The 23,583-nt window shown below is 28.4% G+C and overlaps 1 protein-coding gene across 4 annotated transcripts in view; it reads right to left on the bottom strand.

Annotated features, from left to right (window-relative positions):
• The window catches only part of LOC122504382 (zinc finger homeobox protein 4), a 221,936-nt gene extending 205,332 nt beyond the window's left edge, over positions 1-16,604 (bottom strand). For all 4 annotated transcript variants that reach the window (XM_043615479.1, XM_043615480.1, XM_043615481.1 and 1 more), the window contains exon 1: positions 15,931-16,604. The gene's annotated coding sequence lies outside the window, so the exon portion shown is untranslated. The remainder of the gene's footprint in view (positions 1-15,930) is intronic.
• Between the last annotated feature and the right edge of the window lie 6,979 nt (positions 16,605-23,583).

Here is a 23,583-nt window from a genome sequence, read left to right as displayed (position 1 = left end):
TTGGTCTGTTTTTTGAATAAGAAATAGTGCGGAGATGTGTTTTTGTTTCCTAATAAAATACTGCGCGAATCGAGGGCGAATCTGCTGAATAATTTAATAGGACAATTTTAATTGACAGCAAATATAACGATGCGAGTGGAACGGTACGTAGAATATAAGTGAGTTGTGCTTTTCTTTATGCGAAAAGTTTTTCGAACCGATACACGTTTTGTGTAAATAAAAAGAGAAAAAGGGACAAAATTGTTATTCTTGCGATAATTGCAGAGCGAAGGTTTAAATTAATTAATTTAATAAACAAAAGATCTTTTTTTGTGACCTATTGACTCCTAGCAATTTTATTACTAAATAAGTAATTTAATAATAATTTTATTATTAAATGAATAATTTACTAATAGCTATTTTATTATTAAATAAATAATTTAATAATAGCCATTTTATTAAATAAATAATTAGATAAATTATTAAATAAATAATTAAATAAATAATTATTATAAATTATTATTATTTAATAATTATATAAATTGTGTTTTATAAAATGAATGAATACAAAGTGAATATAAAGTCGAAAATTTAATTTTAAATAATTGAGAATTAGTATTAAAGTATTTTAAATGTCTGTGTGTGTATGTATTTAAAGAGGAATCGGAGGATCGCATTCCGCGCTCGCGGTGACGCTCTAGGATGCTGTGATTGGCTGCAAAGAGGGCATTTTGCCCCACGGGCAAAAAACTAGTCCGAGGCCCTCACCTCGCAATCGGCATACCGGCGACACGTTGCAAGCTCGTCTTTTAAATCACCGACAGACACCTCAAGGCTATCGATAACTCGCACACGTCACTCCGACTCCAATACACTCCACCATTTTCTAAGGGATGCAAAAACATTTTGTCCCGTCCTCAATATTTCAATTTATCTTCTTTTTTTCCATACTCCCCGCTAATCCACGTCAATAACATAATTATATTAATACTCCAGACAAAACTGCTTCTTATTTTCTTTATTTCTTCTTTGATTTTATTTTTACTTCTTTTTCTATTTTATTTTTATTTCTTTTTTTTTATTTTATTTCTTTTTTTTATTTCATTTCTTTTTTTCTATTTTATTTATATTTCTTTTTTTATTTTTTATTTATTATTCTCATTTTATTAAATGCCTTTTGTAACAAAACAAAAACAATGATTTTTGCTATGAAATTATTTTAAAAAATAAATTTTCAGAAGAAGCATTTTGCCTTTTAATGATTAGAATTTAAATAAAATTGAAATTGTAAAAAATGATCGGTTTTCAATTAAGTGTAAGGGAAATTTCAATAAGAGAAGTGAAACACAAAAATTTCTCTTCGAGGTTTGAAGCAAGTCTTGCAGTCATTTGGATATCGGTTTAATGATGTGAGGCGCGAAATATATGCGAGGAGTGGCGAGCGCGCCCACGCAAAATTTTAAAGACGCCACTACGCACCATTAAGTCACCGCATATATACTTGAGGGTCAATATCGTCTTCGAACTTTTAGCTTTTTCTCTCTCTGCTGTCTCTATTTCGAAAAAAAAATTTCCAATTTGAATCATAATTATTTATTATTGTAACTAATTTTTATCCTCGTGATTCTTTTCCATTTTTTTTTTTGCAAGTCTCTGCGTTTTTATCCAAAAATGTATGAAATTGCAACAAATTGATACCAAAAATGTGGATCTAAAAAATTAATCCAGATTTTGATCAATTTGATACTATTAAGAAAATTGTGTTGTCAAAATTTCCACACGCTTTTGCTAAAAATTCAAAAAAAAAAAATGCCGACAAAACATCGGGAAAAAAAAGTCTCGGCGAATTTAAAAGAACATCGTTAGCTGGAAAAGAGTTGCGTTCAATATAAGATAAAGTCGAAGAAAAGCTGATGCTATAGTTAAAAAACAAACAAAAATCAAAAAAGACCAATGGTCGCATCTTATCTCCGATCTCATCTACACCACACTCTCCCCCTTTTTGCCAGGGTTATATATACACTAAACTGACACGCCGAACGGGGCCACGACCTGAAACTTTGTCCAATATATTTTTGCGCCCTAAACATTTTTTTATTTTTTTTTTTTGCACCGTTTAAGGCATCGAATATCCTAGAGAAATTCTATCGCCGACTCGCGCAGTAGACGCGAAAACGTAGACCACGCATGAATGGAGCGAAGACACGTTTTTTTAATGTCCCTGTGTATATATAGACAAAAAAAAGAAAAAAAAAAAGAGGGTCTCCAAAGCCTAATAACATTCGACCGCAACCGGTAGCCAGGATCAGATTTTTTTTCTCCACGAGACGACGAACTTGACGCGCTGTAAAATTGTTAGTGGAGAATTTTTTGGCACTGCGGTGCGAGAGTTGTTGGATTTTTATATCGAGTTGTAAAACTTACATTTTTACTCCCTGTTTATTGTCGTCAATACTTATTTATACATATGTATATGTAAATTTACCCTTTTCTTTTTTTCGTGGGCTCGTAAAAATTTATTTTCCATCAGTAACATTTTTCTTTTAAATTTTCTATTTTTTTATCAACGAATTAGATTTCTCTGTGTATATAGAAAAAAAACGGAAATGAACAATTACTCAATGAAAAATACAGGAAACAAAAAGCGAGTGTACTAATTCAGGTGTGACTCTACTTCCCCCTCCTCTCTTTTTTTCAAATTTTTTTCTGAATCACCTGTTTTATATTCATCTCTCAATATTAGTCGAATCATATACCTTCATCTCATCCACGCCCACAGATGTATTCCATTACCGAAAGTAAAAAAAAAAAAATCGTTTATATATCTGAACCTCATTTACAGGGAACATTCTCTAATCTTTTGTTTTCAGAAGTAAGTTTCCTAATCCACAATCACGAATCCATTGTCAAAGAATACAAAATAACATACAAAATAAAAAAAAAATGATTGACTATACAGAAAAGGACTCGTAGGATTATTAGAGATTAAAATCGTGAGGTGTACTTTTTGCAAAAAAAAAAAAGAAGATAGAGGAAAAGAGGCGAGGAGGGGGAAGGATATTCAAATAAGTTGAATCGTTAGACGTTGGGATTAATTTGCAACGAGCTTATCGGTTCGACTTGTACATTCGTCAGGCGAACTATATCCGATTTCTTTGCCTACACACAAAATTTAATAAATGTTTATAGCGTATTTTTTCGATTACAATGTACAGATAGAAATTACCACTATAACAGGATTGAGTATGTATCAATGGGTATTATCGGAGGTATATTATGTGAATGAAAAATAATTCGTTAGTGTCTTTTCAAAAATGCTTTTTGCATTAACTACCAGGACATTAAAATTACAAAAAGCTAGTGAATTAAAAATACCAAAAAATTGCAGAAATTTTTCTGAATTTAAAATACAAAATAAGAGTATAGTAAATTTTATACTATACAGCCAAAAGCGACAATTGCTACTAACTACTTGAATAAATTTATAAAATAGGAAATGAAAAACGACAGTTAAATTTATTCAAGAATTAAAAACTATTGTTTTTTATTTCCTAATTTTTGTAAATTTATTCAAGAATCATTATTAATAATCTTTTTTCTTTACGGTTTATTTTGAATTGTATAAATATTCAAGAAAGTATTTCCTAGGTGAAATAATATCGAAGTGAATTTCTTTTTTTTTCTTCACCAGGCAGATATATGCAAAAGGAACAATTTTCTAATCACATGTCTCTCTGTTAATTTTTCCGATAGCAGGAATGTAGATATACGAGTTAGAGGCTCGTAAAAAAACCCTCGAGTAATTGCGAGAAAGCCCCGACGACAATGTAAGTTTGCATTTACACGATTGTGTACAGCAAACGATTTCAAACATTGTATACACAACAATAACCCAATGTAAAATCGTGTTTCCCAGCATCGTAAAACGATGCGTGGAAGGCAAAATTGATAACATTTTGTGACTTTTCCTAAAAATATTTCGAAAAAAATAGATTTTAATTTTAATTCTCAGTTGTTAAGAAAATGAAAAATTTTTAATTGTGAAAAAAATTATAACTATGTAAATTATGAATTATTAAAAAATTTGCTACTATTTAGAAAAATGATCTTTAGAAACTAGAGTTCCAAAAAAGCGACGCTTGGTATAGTTGAAAAAATTTTTCTTGCTGGTTCTGTAGCAGAGGGACGAGTAAAAAAAAAAAAAATTTAAAGAGGAGAAAGATTTCTACCTTCGGGGTTCGCTATTGTCGTCGGCGCATAAAATATTGTTTCTATGCCACGCACGCACCGATTAATGCTGCTGGTGTGACCCAACAACGCTCATATAACTCTATTAATAGCTCTCCAGGAAACTAAAATTTATCCCTTCCCCTCAAAAAACAAAATAAAAAACAAATCCCGCAACAACAGTTAATTTCTTGTCACATAAAAATAATTTATTATTAATAAAATTATCCACTCTTTTAATAATAAAAGAAGTAAAAATTTATAATAGAAAATTTGCTGTTAACTTATATGGAATATATGCGCGCCTTACGCCATTATGTCCTCAAAATTGGAATTAAAAAGTTTGTCATTCTTATTTACCACACGTCTTATTTTTAAAACTCTAACAAGGAATTCTCATCACAAAACATTATTCACAATATGTTTCTTTTAGAATACTAATTAAAACTTCTTTTTTTTTAATGTCTTTTCTTTTTAACTAACCATCTATTTTTATTTTTACATTATTTCATTTCAAATTTTTGTTGTTTCATATACAAAATATCAAATTCTGCATTTTAGATCAGGTTTCTAATTTCTTTTTTTGTTTCTCAAAAAAAAAAAAAAAAGAAGCTAGTGAGGTAAATGAAGTCTGACTTGTTTCCCAGACTTAATTAGTTGAAACGAAGGAAGTAGGAGAAACGACGAAGGGAAGGTTAGATACTGACGACTAGTTTATATATATATAAAAAAAACCAAGGGACTCTCTTTCTCGGTTGAGCGATCATTGAAAACGGATTGAAGACTCCAGTATAGAGTATATATATACAAGAATCATCGACAATAGGAGCTAATAATGTAATAAAAGAAGAATAAAAAAAAATTGCTCGATTCCGGAAAATGTTGAGAGCGTAGAGTTTATAAATGTAAATTACAGTCTTATATTTTTTCTGCATTTTAACTGGTAATCGATGCTTTCTATATAAATCCGATCAAATTCAACGCGTATGTAATATTTTATGTTGATAAATAATATTTGTTTATTAGCATTAATGTTATTTACTGTAAAATTTACTAAATTTGGTAAATTACTGTAAAATTGACGAAATACCAAAAATTACGGTAAAATTTACTGAATATACAGTCAATTACTGTAAAATTTACTAAATATGGTCAATTACGGTAAAATTTACTAAATATGTGGTAAATTACTGTAAAATTTATTAAATGTGGTAAATTACCTTAAAATTGACTAAAAACCGAAAATTACGTAAAAATTTACTGAATATACAGTCAATTACTGTAAAATTTACTAAATATGGTCTATTACGGTAAAACTTACAAAATATGCGGTCAATTACTGTAAAATTTATTAAATGTGGTAAATCACCTTAAAATTGACTAAATACCGAAAATTACTGTAAAATTTACTAAATATAGTAAATTACGGTAAAATTTACTAAATATGCGGTGAATTACTATAAAATTGATTAAATATGGTAAATTACTGTAAAATTGACTAAATACCGAAAATTTACTGAATACGCGGTCAATTACTGTAAAATTTACTAAACATGGTAAATTACTGTAGAATTGACTAAATACCGAAAATTACTATAAAATTTACTATAATTTACTGTAAACTTGACTAAATATGTCAAATTACTATAAAATTTACTATAACTGACTGTAAATTTGACTAAATATGAAAAATTTCTACAAAATTTACTAAATGTGCTGTAAATTACTATATAATTTACCGTAAAATTTAAAATATTGAATTACTATAAAATTTAGTGTAATTTATTATATAATTTATACTGTACAGTTCCTATACTAGATTTTGTCCATTATTAACTATACTAATTACTAAAATTTGCTTTTTACAATTTTCTTTTTTTTTAACTAAAAGAACGTATTTGGGCCAAATAAACATTTTCATCCAAATAATTATTATTTATATTCAATTTTTAAGTCGAGTTTTGCTTTTATCAATCATAATTAACGCATTAACCTTTAGGCATCAAGGAAAAAAATTGTATTTATCTCTGAACAGTAGCAGCTCTACTAACATTATTAGCTTTCTAAAAGACTAAATTAACTCAACATTAATTATCATCTATAGTAACATTAGTATTTATTTTAAAATTGTCATTAAAAAAAATTAGATTGCTCTCTAAATTTGAATTAGTAAAAATGTTTACTAATTTGAATTAGTGACTGACTTTTTGCTTTTGAATTAGTAAATTTTACTAGTAAATAGTAATGTTTACTAAATTATTTGTAAACTTCACTAATTAAAAAGCAAAAAGTCAGTCACTAATTTGAATTAGTAAACATTTTTACTAATTTAAATTTAGAGAGTGTAATAAAAATTCTATTATAATAAAAATTGTATTATAATAAAAGTTATATTATAATAAAAATTATATTATAATAAAAACTATATTAAAATAAAAATTATATTACAATAAAAATTATAAAAATTACACTAAAAATTAGCATCCATATACTAATATCATTGTATCATTTATGCCAACATTAGGAAATGATACCATCCGTAGAAAATTTGTTAGAACATAATCTATTACATAATCTCAAAGTGGATCAACATCATTTTCCCACCTGGCCACTAATTTCACACGCTATTTCCGAAAAGGAAAATCAATTTCTTTACATACACATCCTAACGGATAAATTACGAACGATATAAATTTAAGATCCCTAAATTTCTATATAGGAAAAGGACAATGTTGCAGATTATGATGCATTGGACACTCAATTATAGCAGGAAGGGAGGCAGAAGATTAATCCCCTAAATCTATATATAAGAACTATGCTCCCTTTTTTTGGTTCCGTTTGTGTTGAAACGGGAATTTGTATTTGAAATTAATTTTTATTAATTCCCATGAATATTTTCAAGTAATTTTGTTTTACTATAACCTACATTTCTAAGAATATCAAATTTGAGGCGAAAAAGGAATCAAAAGTGTTGCGAAGCATAACATTTTGATTCCTTTTTCGCCTCAAATTTGATATTCCATTTTTGCCTCAAATTTTGATAAAGAAAAATTGTGAATATACAAACTGTCTATATGAATATTAAATTTATAAAAAATGTAAATATAAAATACAAAAATAAAATATGAAAATAAAATATAAAAATAAAATATAAAAGTATAAAAATATATAAATATACAGAAATAAAAAAAGGACCGCAATCGGAATGCTGTATATACGATAATCGTCTCGGAGATGTAATTAAGGCACTAATGATCATAACCGGGAGCCTTCGAGAATTGCGGACCACATTTCAACTCCTGTATAGTAATTATCAAATAAAATAAACACCTTCCGAAGCAGACACATAATGCATCATCGCAGTCGTCGTCATCTTTGCTGTCCGTCAACTTTTTTAATAATTTGGCCACCGAAAAATGTCTTCCATATAGCATAGAAGACGCAGTATAAATGTGTACATATATATATACATAAGAACGCTCATCATTGTACTCGAGAAGCAACCTCATTTAATTAATCGCCGACTATAACGCTACTCTATAATTACTGTCAGACGAGAAAAGAGAGCGAGAGAGAAGGAGAGACAAAAAAAAACCACTACCGTTAATGGCGCTCATGAAAATAATATTACAAATGACTTATCGCTCTTTATACTTTCTTTATATATACTATATAACACAAATTATTTATTTTTCTAATTATATTCATCTTCGTTAGAGGATGCAAATAATTTACTTAAATCAAATAATATTCATTCTTGAGTCAAATAATATTTATTCTTGAATCAAATAATTTTTATTCTTGAATCAAATAATATTTAATCTTGAATCAAATAATATTTATTTACAGCAAATAAATTCCATGTTTCAGCCAAATATCATTTAGCTAAAAATTAATTTAACTTATTCATACTGTCTAAATTTTGTTTACAGTAAAAATACTAAAAAAAAAAGTCAGTCGCCAATTCAAGTTATGTAGTAATTTTGACTATAATTAAAATTTAGAGAGTAATTAAAAATCACTATATACTCGACTATGCGGTCTGTTTTTTACCATACTTGAGAAAAGGAAAAATATAATAAAATGTCGTTTTTTTGTTTTGTGCTTTTTTTTAGAAGAAACGAACCGAACTAATTTGTAGCTTTACGCCGATATAATGAGAGTTTAGAGTAAATATTGGGAGAGTAAGTGCAGTTATTGGCAGCGTGTGTGCGCTAGATGGGGCAGTAAATAATGTTTTTGATTTTAATGTACGCAAAATTGCGCGTATAGAGTAACCAGTAATGGACAATAAATAGATGGAATAGTGTGTAGTTGAGTTTTAGTGGAGGGACCGTTAAGGAAAAAGTACGCATTTTGTGTGTAAGCCGTGATAATAGATTATGATAATAAACGGCATTGTGTCGACATAAAGGCACCTAATGCCACGCCACTAGGCCGTGTCAGTTATACATACAGTTATTTATTTTTATTTTGTTTAATTTATTAATATTTTTAAATTCGAATAAATTATTATTAAAATCATTATTAAAATCATTATTAAAATCATTATTAAAATTATTATTAAAATTATTATTAAAATTATTATTCTGAAAGTGCTTCAAAGTCGAAAAGCAGAAACTATATATATTAATAAAGAATATAAAATAAAAATAAATATAAATTATAATTTATAAATGAATAATTATAAATTATAATTTATAAATAAATAAATAAAATATTTATTTATATAATAAATATATAAATAGAATTCTAGTCGTATAGATATACCACCGACTGCGGGCAGCTCGTAAAGAACAAGCTGCTTACTGGGTACAGGTATTTAGGGTAACGAAACTTCCAAAAATTGGACGGACCCCGCTTATTTCGACCCAACACGAATATTACAGGTAATCCAGGTATAACTGCGTGGGCGGTGAATGTTGATGCCCTACACGACAAACTCACACAAAACATTTACACTTTCCTCTCAATCAAAACTCACATATATTTCTCTTTCCCCTCTTTTCCTATAATATAAAATATTATTATTCTCCCAATTTTAACTACATGATCATTTCTCACACCGAATTAATAAATATCTTATTCAATCATTTATTAAATCATACAATTTTCTTTATAGACGCGGGAAATGCAATAAATATTTCTCATCAAAGCGAACAAAATTCATTCTATTTTATATAAATTATATTTACTATGAATTAAATTATTTACTGTTAATTTATAATTTATAAATTATTATTTACCGTAAATTTATTATTTGTAAACAATTTATTATAAATTTATTTTTGTATTTTTATTTTTTATTCTGTTTCTAAATTTATGCCTTTGGAATGATTTGGAATAATTTTTTTTTGGAATTCATATATTTATTAGAAATTAATCTATTTATAAACTATTTACGTCAAATTTACTATACACACTAATGTAAAATTTACTTTCTTTTTATTTCTGTAAATTTTACTCATAAAGAATAAAAAATTCTATTTTTTGAAATTCATTCTTAAAATTAATTTTTCAAATTAATTTTTCAAATTTTTTCAAATTAATTCCTAATTATAGTGTATACTAAATCGATAAATCATTAATTGATTCAATTAGTAATGAACCAATAAAGTGAATAGTGTAAATATATATACGTATATGTATGACAATTTCGCTCGTCATTTGTCAATATATGATTAAGAAGCAAATTTTTTTTATGAACATTTAAATTTATAAATATTCAAGAAGGAAAATTACTACTCAACGACATTTATGCAAATGTCACTGGAATAAATCAATAAAATTTAGAATTTTGTTTATCTTTTAAGCACTGAGACCCACATTGTCATTAATATATATATTTTAAATTCTTCATCGAAACTTTTTATTTGACTTTTTAAAATTCTAATTTTATATATGTATGAAGATATAATTATTCAACTTCCAAATAGATAAATTTATATATTACATATTTGTATATTTTATGTATATTATACATATAAATATATTATATATATTATATATATTATATTATATATATTATACATTTCTTTATATTTAATAGATTTAATATATTTTGTTAATATATTTATCTATTTTATATTTTCTAGATTTATATATTTTATAAATTATATCTTATAGATTTATATATTTTATAAATTATATTTTATAAATTATATATTTTTCAATTTTATATTTTCTAGATTTATATATTTTATATATTATATATTTATCTATTTTATATTTTATAGATTTATATAATTCATATACATACTCATAGAGAAAACATATTTGACTCAGAGCCAACTAGACATTTTATTTGTTTCAAATAAATTTTATTTGGTTCACATAAAAGTTTTAATTATGTCGAATAAAATTTTTATCTAACCTAAATTTTGGAATTTACCTTTCCTTTAATTTATAGTAATTATTATAATTTATAAAAATTGAATCGAATTGTAATTTTCGAAAACATTGACAAGGAGAAAAAATTTTACCTTCATATATAATTTTTTAAGTAAAATAGCGTAAAAAATGAAAAATTGCAAATCTCCTCACTATATGATTGGAAAAATCGCAGTTTTCACAAACTGTGCACACATAAAAGAAGGGAATTGACGCGAATATTGACGGGCAAAAGAACCGCAGAGGAAGTAGCGCGTCTACAAACGCGTGCACTTGATCGCACGTGCTGCAATAATAGTTTATGATAATAAACTGCATTATGTTGACAGAAAGGCACCTAACGTAGTCAACTCGTCTGGCATTCATAGACACGTCGCGCGCTCCTAGAAAGGAGTTTCATTATAATATATATAGACGCCTAAGAGTATACATGTAAATATAAACCCAAAAGAAATCCCCTTAAGGCAAATTTATTTACTTTTTTTTTTTAAACCATCAACCCCTAACGTTAGTTAAACGAAATCTTATGCAAATTTACCGCAATGAAGAAGATTAGAGACACGCGAGAGAGGTGTATCGAAAGAATAATTATAATATTCTTTTCGAGAATTTTTAATCCGTAATACGCGATGCTTTTAAATTCATTTTTTTACTCAGTCTCAACTTAATTTTATGTAGAAAAGAAAATATTTAAAACTACAATAAAATTTCATCTATATACTAAGTTAATGTTAATTTTCGAAAATAATTTTTTCTAATAAAAAAAAAGACATTTTCATGGAAATGATTATGGAAAATGAAAATTTTTCGATAAAAATGTATATTTAAATTGCTTCTGATTGTAGTGCGGGAAATTTTTCTATTTAAGTGTTAAATATATACACGTCAAATATTTTCAAAAGATTCTATGCGAGAAAGCGCTAAAGGATTATAGTAAATTAATATATGTGGGCGATTTCTTACGAATAAGTTATTTAAACTGGTAGTTAATTCTTAAAAAATAATTTTTTACTAGTTTTGATGAATATGCAATGAAGATGAAATAAATTTAATATCATTAAGTTTTTCATTAAAAAAAGAATTTTTTTCCAAGGAGAAAGATATAAATTTATTACTCCCGTTTATATGCTTTTTTTTCTTAAAAATAAAAAAAATCCCTTTTTTTATAAAATAAAAAATTTCATTTTTCTATAAAATATAATATTAAAAATATTAAATTATATAGTAAATGTCATAAGTATTCTGTATAAAAGAATAAATATTTAAAATATTGTATAAAATGAGATAATTAAAAAAAAGTGCCGTACAAAGAGAAATTAAACTAATTCTTCCTTGGAATAAAACACTGACAAAAATTTTAGTCCCCGCTCATTCTGAATGACGAAAATTTTCCAAGCATAACAGTCAATTTATTTTCCAAACGTTAATAATAATTTTTTTCCAGTCATGAAACTTGACACAGATGGAAACATATTATTAAAAATTTGAATTAATTACGAATTTTTAATTCTTAGAATGTAATTAATATAAAAAGTACAAAAACAAGAATATTGATCTAGGTGTTCGTATTTTTGAGTTTACTTTTACGTTACAATGTACACATTCTCAATAATCTAGAATTATCGTTTAGATTTATTTTCAACATTCAATAATAATTAAAAATTGATATTTTATTAATATTTATATTAATATTAATAATAGTATTTATATTAAATATTAATATTAATATTTATAGTTATATTAATATTGTATATTTTACTTTTTAATATTTCATTCTTCTTCACTTTGAATAATAAATTTTAATATTAAATAAATTTCATCTTCATTGGTTTCATTATTTTCGAAAAGTAAAATTTCACTATACTTTTGATTAAAAAAAAATTAGCGAAAAGTAATTAGCTGTATAGATTTTTAAAAGAAACGGCAATTTTGACACTTTCACGAGTCTAATAAAACATTGTTCTCGAAAATTTTGAGAGCACTACATTCATCTCTCGAGTGGAGACTTCAACGCGCGGGATCCGACGGATTATATACCAACAGCCACTTTCGAGGCAGCATCCACTTGAACCAAAAATCTCTCTCACCACAATAATTATATGTATATTTGAAGAAAAGCGAACCCAACAAAAAAAATCCAAAATTCATAACTTTTCAACTTACTAAAAAATTTACCAAGAAAGTAAAGAAAGAAAGAAATATTTTACTCAAAGTACAACCAAAATCTTTTTCTTCTTCGAAAATAATGATGAAAAATTAGTTTTGGAGCAGAAGAAAATTTCCATATTGACACTTTGGATAAAACACTTTCGATATAAACTATATTTTCAGATTTTGCTTAAAGCTTTATTTAGCAAAAAATTTCGCTCTAAAGATTTATCAACACATGTCGAAATGACGTCACGCTGATTTATCTGGCAATATTTCCGAAACTTTATTATCGAGAATACATCTCACAAAAACACATGAAGTGTTGTATGCTGGTAAACGAAAAAAAAACGAGAGATATCTAAATCGTCACCATATCGCGTTAAATATCAAGAAGTTTGCCTGGGTTCCGTTATCATCAGCGAAATCAAATTCTCACGTGCCGCACGCGTTTCCACAACTTCCCTTTCAAAACACATCAAACGCTATATAAAAATTGACGAGCAATCAACAATAATACATCACAAGATGTATACAACTGTTGTTTGCACTACAACATTTCACACCCGAACTATTTTAATCCACGGATTAAAATTTGCACAACTTTCCCAATCGAACAATTAAAATTCCAACTTTCAAATTGTAAAATTTTTCAATTAGAAAAAAGTTTGATTAAAGAACTTTGATCTAATGAAGAATTTGATCTAATAAAGAAATTATTGAAGAACTTTGCTCAAAAAAGCAAATATGAAAGAAACGAAAACTAATGAAGAACTTTAGTGAATGAAGATGTATAATGATGCAACACAAAGAGAAGTATAATTTACTCTTTTTTCGAGTATAATGTGTGTGTGTGTGTGAGTGTGATAAATCAGAAAGACTCGTCATCGATAAAATATATATTGGACATGTATGGAAAAGTTATTTGGAGGGCAAACAAGCCGATCTGACATAATGCCAACGGTAACTCAAGATAAGGTTTTAAAGAAATGTCAACCGGCGAGATAACATTGAAATAAGAAGTAACCTGAAACGTTTTCTAAAAGCTCTCGGACCCATCAGAGAATCATCTGATAAAAAAATATCCTTCGAAGGTAAAATGGTTTAGGTGTTTAGCCAAAGTAAACGTTTTTAAGAATTCCTGATATGACATTCGTTAATGAATTTTTTAAAATTAAGCCACATTTTTGAGATTTGTTTGTTTGCAACAGCTTGTTTCTTTGTTGCAGTATATCAAAAGCGAGGTGTTTAATCTTTCGAAATCTTTCATAAACTTCATAATCATGTACAATCCTCAAATGACACCACAATGTTAAATAATAAATTCACTCTTTTTGATGCCAATTGCCGTGTCTATTATATTCTAAGAGCACTTAAATTGTTCTTTCCGAAATGGAAAAAATAATCTTGAAAAGAAGATTGTAAATTTAAGGGACGTATTAGAAAATCACTTCTTTCAATTATTTCTCTTTTGCAGCAACTTCTATTTTTGTGTATCTACCACTTTGAGTTTTAATAGGAAAATCGCATCGACTTTGCCATGCCCTTAAAAGAATGTAAAAAATATTTAAGGAACAACAAAATTGAAGATAGTAACAAACGAAATTCGACCATCCTTCTATTGTTTCGTAATCGTTTTTTCACTTTTCTTTTTCGAAAAACAAATTCACTATTTGAAAACTTTTCTCAATCGTAACAACCAACTTTTATTCAATTTTTTCCTTTTTGACAAAACAGATTTAATTCCTCAGGAACAAAAATCAGGATGATGCGCATTCGGATTTTCGTTTCTTAGCATCTTTAAATCTGCTTCTTTTTGGGTTTTCGAATTTTTCTCAACACATTTGCCACAAGTGTAATGCTTTTTTACTAGAATCCTCCCCAATAGAATACACAGATTCCTTTTTTGGGAAAAACTTAGAAATTAATTAAAGTTGTTCTATACGGATTTTTCTAAAAAAAAACGTACCGAACTATTCTTGAAAAATCCTAAAAAGATAGAGGGATAAAGATGCGGACAACAAAGGTAGAAGTTGGAAAGACAAAAGTAAGAGAGGACAAAAATACAAAGAAGTTAAAGAACGAAAATACAATGATGTTAAATGAGAAAAATACAAAGAAATTAGAAAAATAAAAAAATATAGTCAAGAGATAAAGGCTAAGGAAGACATACAACTTCCATTCTATAGACCGGAAAGTGCAATTTGCAAAATTGAAGGACCAGTTTACACATTATGAAAATTTCATCCAATGACATTAAGAATACAAAAAGGGTTTACAAGTTCAGAGGAATGGACTATAAGAGAAAGTCTAATAGAAGTTAAAGACATTTGACTTATGTTTTGTGGATAGCTGATGAGAATCGATCATAAGTGTATAGACACACGAAGGCCATTTGCGACAGATTATCACTACAGAGAAAAAAAACCGAGACAAACAGCAAAGTCCAGAAAAAAACCTACTTCGACAATGTTTCAGGACATTAAGATTCGAACCAAATGTTCCAAATCCTTTTTTTAATTCTCCTTTCCAGGATGATGCGAAATTAAGAATACAAAATCCCGATGCTAAATGCAAATTGCGAAATGCAGATTGCAAAATGCAAAAATACGAAACAACAAAAATAGAAAACACACAAAAACAACTAATTGAGAGAATTCTGAATTAGAAGTAGCAATCCAAGGAATAGAAGAATCCAACAATCGTGTACATGATTGTACCCTGAGCAATGGTATCCAAAGATAAGGAATTAACTTTTCAAAGTCAAGCACCAATCACTATTTTTATCACTATTACGGAAGAGTTGTGATAAAACACATTGCAACACATCTGATATCTGTATTCAATGTAGCAACTTTTCGATAATTGCCAAAAAATACCACCAATGATGAGGAGCAAAAATTCCAAAGAGTCTTCCGTAGAAGAAAATAACAACCGAAGGTATAAAAATCCCCAGGATCCAAAATTCTCTTTTTCAAGAAAGAGGTGTTCTAATTTTTCGATATTTCATGTTTTCGGTGTTTAATTTTTTCCGGTGCTTCAATTTTATTTTCGAAACGAATATTTTTATTAGACACGATTCATGTTAATTATTTCCTTGCGAATGGTTTTTTATTCACTGCCTAATTCTTTTTTTTGTTTCCTAATTTACACTCCACTCGCACTAATTCACCAAGTGACACATACCTGGGTTCATATCCCGGAGCGTCCACTTTTCCTGGTTGCAGGAATGCACTGTATTTGAACACTGTTATTGAGAAGCACGTCTACTCTTGGGTTCGGATACCCAGGATTTTCGCACTGACCTCGACCTTAGTTAAAAGGTAGTAAGGAAGCAAGCACACAGCATGACCCCTGTACTTTTTTTTGTTATCTCTTCTTGGCACTGTGATATAAAACCGCTAAAGAAAAAACGGTGTTCTTGTATAATATTTATTTCCTGGCACTTGATTTATTTTTTTTCGGGTATCACGAAAATTAACATCCAATACAGCGTCAAGAGCAAAAATTAAAAACAAAAAAGGAAAAACTCCAGATGGTTGGCCCTTTGTGGAAGTCACACCGCGAATTCTTGACCAGTGGATTCTTTTATTATCACAAAAGTCACACACTACTCACTAATGAAAATTCGGGTCACTTGTTTTTTTGTTTAAATACCTGGCACTTTTTTTTAATTCGCGGATTTTTTTTAGCTTCGGAAAAAGCGAGCGAGTTTTGACCGCAAATTGGGTTTTTTTTAAGGGTTGGCACCGATCTGGTGCACGGGCCACGAATACGTCGGGGTACGGATAATATTTTAATGAAGAAAGGCCGGACAGCGAAGTGCCCACGTCGGGTCGCGCTGCCGAACTGTTCGCTCCCCGCCCCTCCGCGAACGGGCTTCCACCCCTCCTGGTGCTCCCCCACTACGGACGAGCACAACCGGTAGAGCGGCGCAGTCACAGTGGTGGGGGTCAATATGGGCGGGACATTACAACCTTCTGGGGGCGTGGCCTAATGAAGTGTACGTCTCGCGCTGCTGTAAAGCTTTCGCAGGAGAGGTAGGAGCTCCTCCCCCCACCATCGCTTCGAAAGCTCGAAGCCACACTCTCTCTCTCTCTCTTTTTTTTCTCTCTCCTCTCCTTTAGTCTATACAGGTAGGGGGTACAACTTGAGACGCAGCGCCGGTAGGAACTTTCCGGATATCTTTCCGGTAATCTTTCCTCTCTCGCCCGCATCAGCTATACCCGCCGGACGTATCGTCGACCTACCCGTCCAACTCCGATCGAAGATCCAGGATTTCCGGCAAGCGCTAGACATCCCCAAGAAGATAGAAAACCGCGCGACTGACTGGAGGTCAGGGCAACGATCTAAATTTTCCCTCCTCCCACACTCTGGACATTTTTTTATTCAACAAGAGTTTGGAAGAAAGACGTCAAAAGTGTATCTGCTTTTTAAAAACTAAAATGTCAGATATCTCTTTTTAGGAGATACGCTCCACGAAATGTTTCGTTTCGTTTCCTTTTTTGTGTGTCGATATTACTAACCGTCGCATCGCATATCGGAAGTGTCCAGTCGATTTCCTTGAATTGTTGGGGAAAAAAAAATGTTTTTGCAATATTTTTTGTATAAAGTTAGGAATTTCCTTAATATGCGAAGAGAGGAAAAGTACCTTTTGGCGAACCTTTTGGTAAGCAGTGGTCGTTTTATATGTATGGACAAATTGCAGCTTTCTGGATGAGCGTAGGAGAGGAGAGTCTTTAGTGAAAGATCTGCGAGAGAAGGAATTCACAACGTTTCGAGAGGTAAATGCCGCCATTTACATTCCACGAATGTCTACAAGGGAAGCACCCTTCTCTCTCTTCTCCAACTTGAATTCTAACGTACGCGTGCGCCCTTGTATGCGCGCATTTATACTTTGGACTTTATACACTTCTCTCTCTTCTTCCTCTCCCCTTTTCTCCATTACCCTCCGCCAACTTGAAGCTCACCCCCTCCTCCTCCTTCACCACCCCCTTGTGCCCTTTTCTCTCACTCGGGGAGAACCTCGACCAATCGCGATCTGCCTCGAGTCCTTTTTTAATAAGCTTCGCTTCCCTACACCCTCTTTTCAGCGTTGCGCTCCTAAAAGATCCAGTAAGATTGGAAACCAACTTATTCGTGGAATACCAAAGTCTGCCTCGCTGTTTGATTATGTGACCCTTGAGAGCCTAAAAATACATCCCTCTTGTTAACATCGACCAAAGTCCAGCCCTAAACCTTGTCTCTCTTTCTCTCTCTCTCTCTCTGTGCCTCTCATTTTTTTCTTCTTCTCCCGAAACAATTCCTCTTTCTCTCCTCTCAGGAATAAATTTAGTGACTTTAAATAAAGCCTGCGGGATTATTTAAATGAAAATTCGAAAATTTTTAAATACATTAGAAAATACTTCTTTTATTCTTATAGAAAATTTAACTTGTGTCCCTTGAAATGTATTTCTTTCTTTAGAAAAATTTCTTCTTTTATTCTTTGAAATGATTACTATCGTATATATTTAAACATATACTTAAAATATGGAATAATTATTATTGAATGTGTACAGAGAAGAAAACATCAACCATGGTGGTTAATTACCATAAGAAAAGAAAATAATGGAAAATTCCTTAATTTTAATTGTAAATAAAAAGATTTTTAATTATGCAATATGAATAAAACATTTATGTGTAGGAAATTTTCTATAGTTTTGCCATTTAGTTGAAATGGGATTTTAGCACAGGGATTTTAGACAATTTTCCCTATTTTCTCAATTTTTTTTTTATTTTTATGGCCGTAGGCTCTTCTTAGAGGCCCATTTCAAATACCCAACTGGATCCAAATGATACCAAAAATTCAGATCATAAATTATGATTTGATTTCAATTTTTGGTATATCAATTCGTTGCAATTTGATTCTTTTGAATTAACAATAATTTAATTTTTTCTAAAGATATCAAATTGAGACAAATAACGAATTAAAATTGTTGCGTAGCAACATTTTGATTCGTTTATTTGTCTCAATTTGATATCTTTAGAAAAACTATGTAGACTTTGAGACAAATATGTACTTTTATTTAATTCAAATAAATTCACGCGCAGTAAACTAAAAGATATTAAATAAATTATAAATTATTATATATATATTAGATTATATTATTATATATATAAATTATTTTAATCCTTAATAGGCTTTTAACTAATTTTTAAAGAAAAAATTTTTAAAGAAAACCTAAGAATTTTCTCCAAAAAATTTTTATAGAATTAAGAGCTTTTGCTAGAATTCAAATGATTTATACATTTCTTCAAACTTTAACGACAGAAATTTTTAATATTTTAAAATTTATTCTTTCTATAATTTCTTTTAAAAACATTATATATTAATCAATATCTTTTACGTCCGAGAAATAGTAATTATAGTGAAGGAGAATAAAACGAAAACATTCGGACAAAATTTTGTCCGAATGTTTTCGTTTTATTCTCCTTCACTATATAATTTTAAAAACATAAATTTTAAATTGTTTAAAAATCTGTATCCTATCACAGAAAAATTGTGGGGTATTATTTTAGCACCAAGATGGATTAAAATAATTTATCGAAGGATTGTTTTTTTGAAATTTTTTAAAAATGATTTTGTTTTGATTTAAATTTAAATTAAATACTGGAAATTTAAAAAACAAATATAAAATTAGTATTGCTTTCTATATAATCTGCCAAGCAGTCAAAATAAAAGCTATAGTCTAATCTCTTAATTTCGTAATTTAAAAAAGAAATACAAATTAAATTTTCAATTCGTTTTGGTGGAAAAGCTTTAATTTTGAATATTAAAAACGATTAAAAGTTTCATTTAAATAAATGCATTGACATAAAATTATAATTTTTATGCAAAAATAACTTTAAATTCTTAAAATGTAGAAAATTAAATTCCTTACGCTTCTAAAAAAAGGAATTTAAAATTTAATTTTACCTTTTCTTTTGAAATAAGAAATAATAATATTGGACTAACTTTTGTTCCGATTTTTTGTCAGATTCCTCCTTAAAGGGTGCTGATTTGTTTAACAATTATGTAGTATTTTATTAATTTTTAGTAAAAGCTATACTAATTTTTAGTTAGAATTACAAAATTTATACACGAAGAAAAATATAAAGTATCTTTTTACTACTTTTATAGTAAAACATTTCTGGTATAGCATTTTTGGTATAACTTTCACTATACACATTCAGAGTAAATTTTACTATACATTCAAAGTACATATTTGTAAAAATTAGTAAAATGTACTTTGAATGTAGCAAAATTTACCGGACCGGAAAAAATTTACTTTACCGGAAATTTTTTACTACAAAATAAGTTGTAAATGTTACTTTATATTTTTCTCCATGTAGTAAAATATCTTTTTAATTGGCAACCAAATCCGTATGTTTTTTAGTTAGTTAAAAACAAGATGTAATTTATATTTAGAGTGCAAATAAAACCAAGAAAAGAAAAAAAAAAAAAAAAAAAAAAAATTTTACTAATTAGGAGAAAGTTCACAAATGGTATGTAACGTTTTTGGAATTGGGCCAGGGGTAAAATTGCCTAACAAGGGGGGGAGAGTAAAAATCTTAAAAAAAAGTACCTCTGACATTATTCGTGAACACACCCTAAATTAACTTTTTTTCTAAAAATTAAACACCAAATAATTTAGAATGCAAAATACATGGAAAAAAAATCTGCCTCTAATTCACTTCGATAGAGCAAGGTTAGTTCCTGATTGAAAAAAAAGGGATGGACCAGTGACCGGTCCAGAATTCAAAGGGCGGAAAGAGGGGTTGTTGACTATACTTATATATATACACACAGAGAAGTGAATGGCCAGCACGAATCTCAGTGGACGAGATTTTTCGTCTCTCGAGAAAGGAACTCGGTCCAGTGAATTCGGACAGTTTCGGTACACTTATGTCAAGAAGAAGCAGAAGGAGAGAGAGAGAGAAAGAAAAAGAGGGGGTTTTCGAATAACACCCGAATGGCTTTCGACCAGGTGTGTGTGTGTCTCTCTCTCCGTTTCGTTTCGAAAGGGAAACTTGTAAAGTACCTTTAAAAACGCTTCGGATCTTTTTCTCTCGGGTCCAAGAATAAGGAGGCCGCTCTCATTGTCTCTCTGGTGGGAGGATATTCTCGACAGTTTTTGGGAGAGAAAAAAAAATAAAAGAAGAAGAAGAAGAAGGAAGAAAAACCTTTGTCGGCAATGATTATGTTAGGAACTTTATTAGCGATTGACGGTTTTTCAATGTGCGCGCGGTTATTTCCAAAAATTTCAGCCGTTTCACAATATTGTTGAAAGTATATCGTCTTTTTTAAAAAAAGATCACTATACTCTCTTTCTCTTTCTTTCTGCTGCTTCTTTCTCTCTCCATCTTTTTCTCTTTATCCCTTCTTCTTTTTTTCTCTAATACATATAAACGGGAAAAATAGAAAACGTTTAATTGGAATTCATGGAAAAAGAATAAATATGTTCCGGGGAGGATTTCTTTTTTTAATTCTAATGTATATTGTGTGTCACAATTTAGGGAAAATTTTTAATGATCCATAACTTTCTAGGAAGGGTATTTTCTTTTACCCGTTGTCTTTCTTCCTTAAGCTTTATTTTTTTCTTTTGAATTAATTTTACTGAAATTTTCATAGGGAGAAGTAATTTGAAAATTTGAAAGGATTTAAAAGAATTGAACTGGAAATTTTCGAGAAGAATTTTTGGAAATTAAAAAATTAGACGCGAGCTCTTTTCTTATTCACTGTCATGTTCGGAGATTTTTGCATTAATTAAATTTCTCTGTAAATTTAAATTAGTAAAAATTTCACTCTGGATAAATCATTACTTTCAATTTTCACTAATGATTCAATTTGTGCAAAATTACTGAATGTTCATACTGAAGCAAAATTTCCCTAAGTATATCAAATTCAGACAAAAAACGTATCAAAATGTTATGCTTCGCAACACTTTTGCTACATTTTTTGTCTCAATTTGATATCCTTAGAAAAACTGTGAAAAAAAATTTAATTACCTAAAATAATCTCTATTTTAGGATTTTTAGTTTATCAATTTTCCTGACAATTTACTAACATTGGAATTATTCTCCCTGACAAAATTCTTACAAATAATTTTTTTTTAAATATTTTAAAATAATTTTTGAAAGAATTGTTGTTTAATTATATACAATTAAACAATTTCCAAACAATTAAAATTTGGTAAAATATATTAAAAATGATGGAATTTTTGAAAACAATAAATAAAAATTATCAAATTATTTTTGAAAAATTTTAATTATGAATCGGACCATAATTTCTCCGAAATTTCAATAAATCTTAAGCAGTATAAATTTTTAGTTTGTTGAAGGATATTATTGAATTTTAAGAAATTATGATAAAACAAATTCTAAGAATTATTTTTCACAAATATTTTAATTCTTTGAAAATACAATTGAATTCCTTAAAAGAATTTTTGTATAATTTAAAAAAACTAATGAATTTTTTTTGATGAATTTTAATTAAAAATTTTGAACTTGATTTTTAACAAATATTAGTATTTTTTGAAAAAATAACATTTTAGAATTATTTTTAACAATTTGGAAAAAAATCATGTTCGAAATTTTTAATTAAAAATCCATCAAAAAATTAATTACTTTTTTAAAATATTTTTTTGAACGTATTTGAATTTTCGGAAATAAGTCATTAAAAATACTGAAAATATTGAATTTTTAAAAATTAGAGGCTAATTTTTATTGATTTTCATTTTTAAATATACATTTAAAGATTTTTCTTTAAAATTTTTGATAATTTAATTATTTTTGATTTATTTGCAATTAAAATTCTTTCAAAAGTTGATTTTCAAAAATTGAAACAAAATAAGTGGAAAAAATGATTTATTTTCAATTAAATTTAACAAAATTTCAATTATTTTAAAAGATTTTTATTATAGATTTTTTTGAAAAATTTAATTATTTAAAAAAAATTATTCAAAAATAATTTTTAAAGATTTACTTTTAGTTATTTTTCGCACTGTATAAAGTTGGATTTTATACTATAAAAGAAAATTTGGTATTTTAATGCAATATTTAAAAAAAAATTTGAGAAAGTCGCAATTTTTGAAAATAAGCCGAAAAAAATTTCAATTTACTAAAATTCCCTGACAAAAAATTTTTTTATTGGTACTTCCCTGACTTTACTGACGAAGATTTTGTTTTACTGACTTTACTGACGTGTGGCCACCCTTAATTATACCCAAAATTACTGAAATTTACTGAATTTAAAATCCAAAACAGAAGTATAGTAAATTTTACTAAACAGCCAAAGCGACAATTGCCACTTGAATAAATTCATAAAATAGAGAAAGAAAAACGTGAGTTTTTCATTTCCTATTTTATAAATTTATTCAAGAATCATTTCATTATTATTAATCATCTTTTTGTCGGTTACAAAGGGTTACAAACTTTTTGTACAATTTACAAAAATATTTTAATATTATTTCCTTATTATTATATTTTTTTAGTTTTTAATTATTTTTTTCATGAATTTTGCACGCGGAAAAAAATCCTTAGCTGAGGAAAACTCTGTAAAAATATACAATGTGGAATATTTGCATAAATTCTGTACGGAATTCTTTATGGAATTTCCGTAGAAACGTTTCACGTGGGAATTAGGATTCGACTAATAATTATTCAAATTTTTTACTAGATCGAATTTCGAGTTTAATAAACAACTTTTTGACCCAAAATTACACATTAAGAAGCGAACACCATAAACTGCGCGTTCGGTATATTTTGGTCCAGCAGCCAGCAGGTCGAGACCTACTTTGTGTGCAATTTCGAGCCGAAGAA

The sequence above is a fragment of the Leptopilina heterotoma genome, unplaced genomic scaffold, assembly GCF_015476425.1.
Source record: "Leptopilina heterotoma isolate Lh14 unplaced genomic scaffold, ASM1547642v1 Lhet_294, whole genome shotgun sequence".
Lineage (NCBI taxonomy): Eukaryota > Metazoa > Arthropoda > Insecta > Hymenoptera > Figitidae > Leptopilina > Leptopilina heterotoma.
The sequence above is the reverse complement of the archived record's forward strand: the minus strand, read 5'-3'. Positions and strand labels throughout refer to the sequence as shown.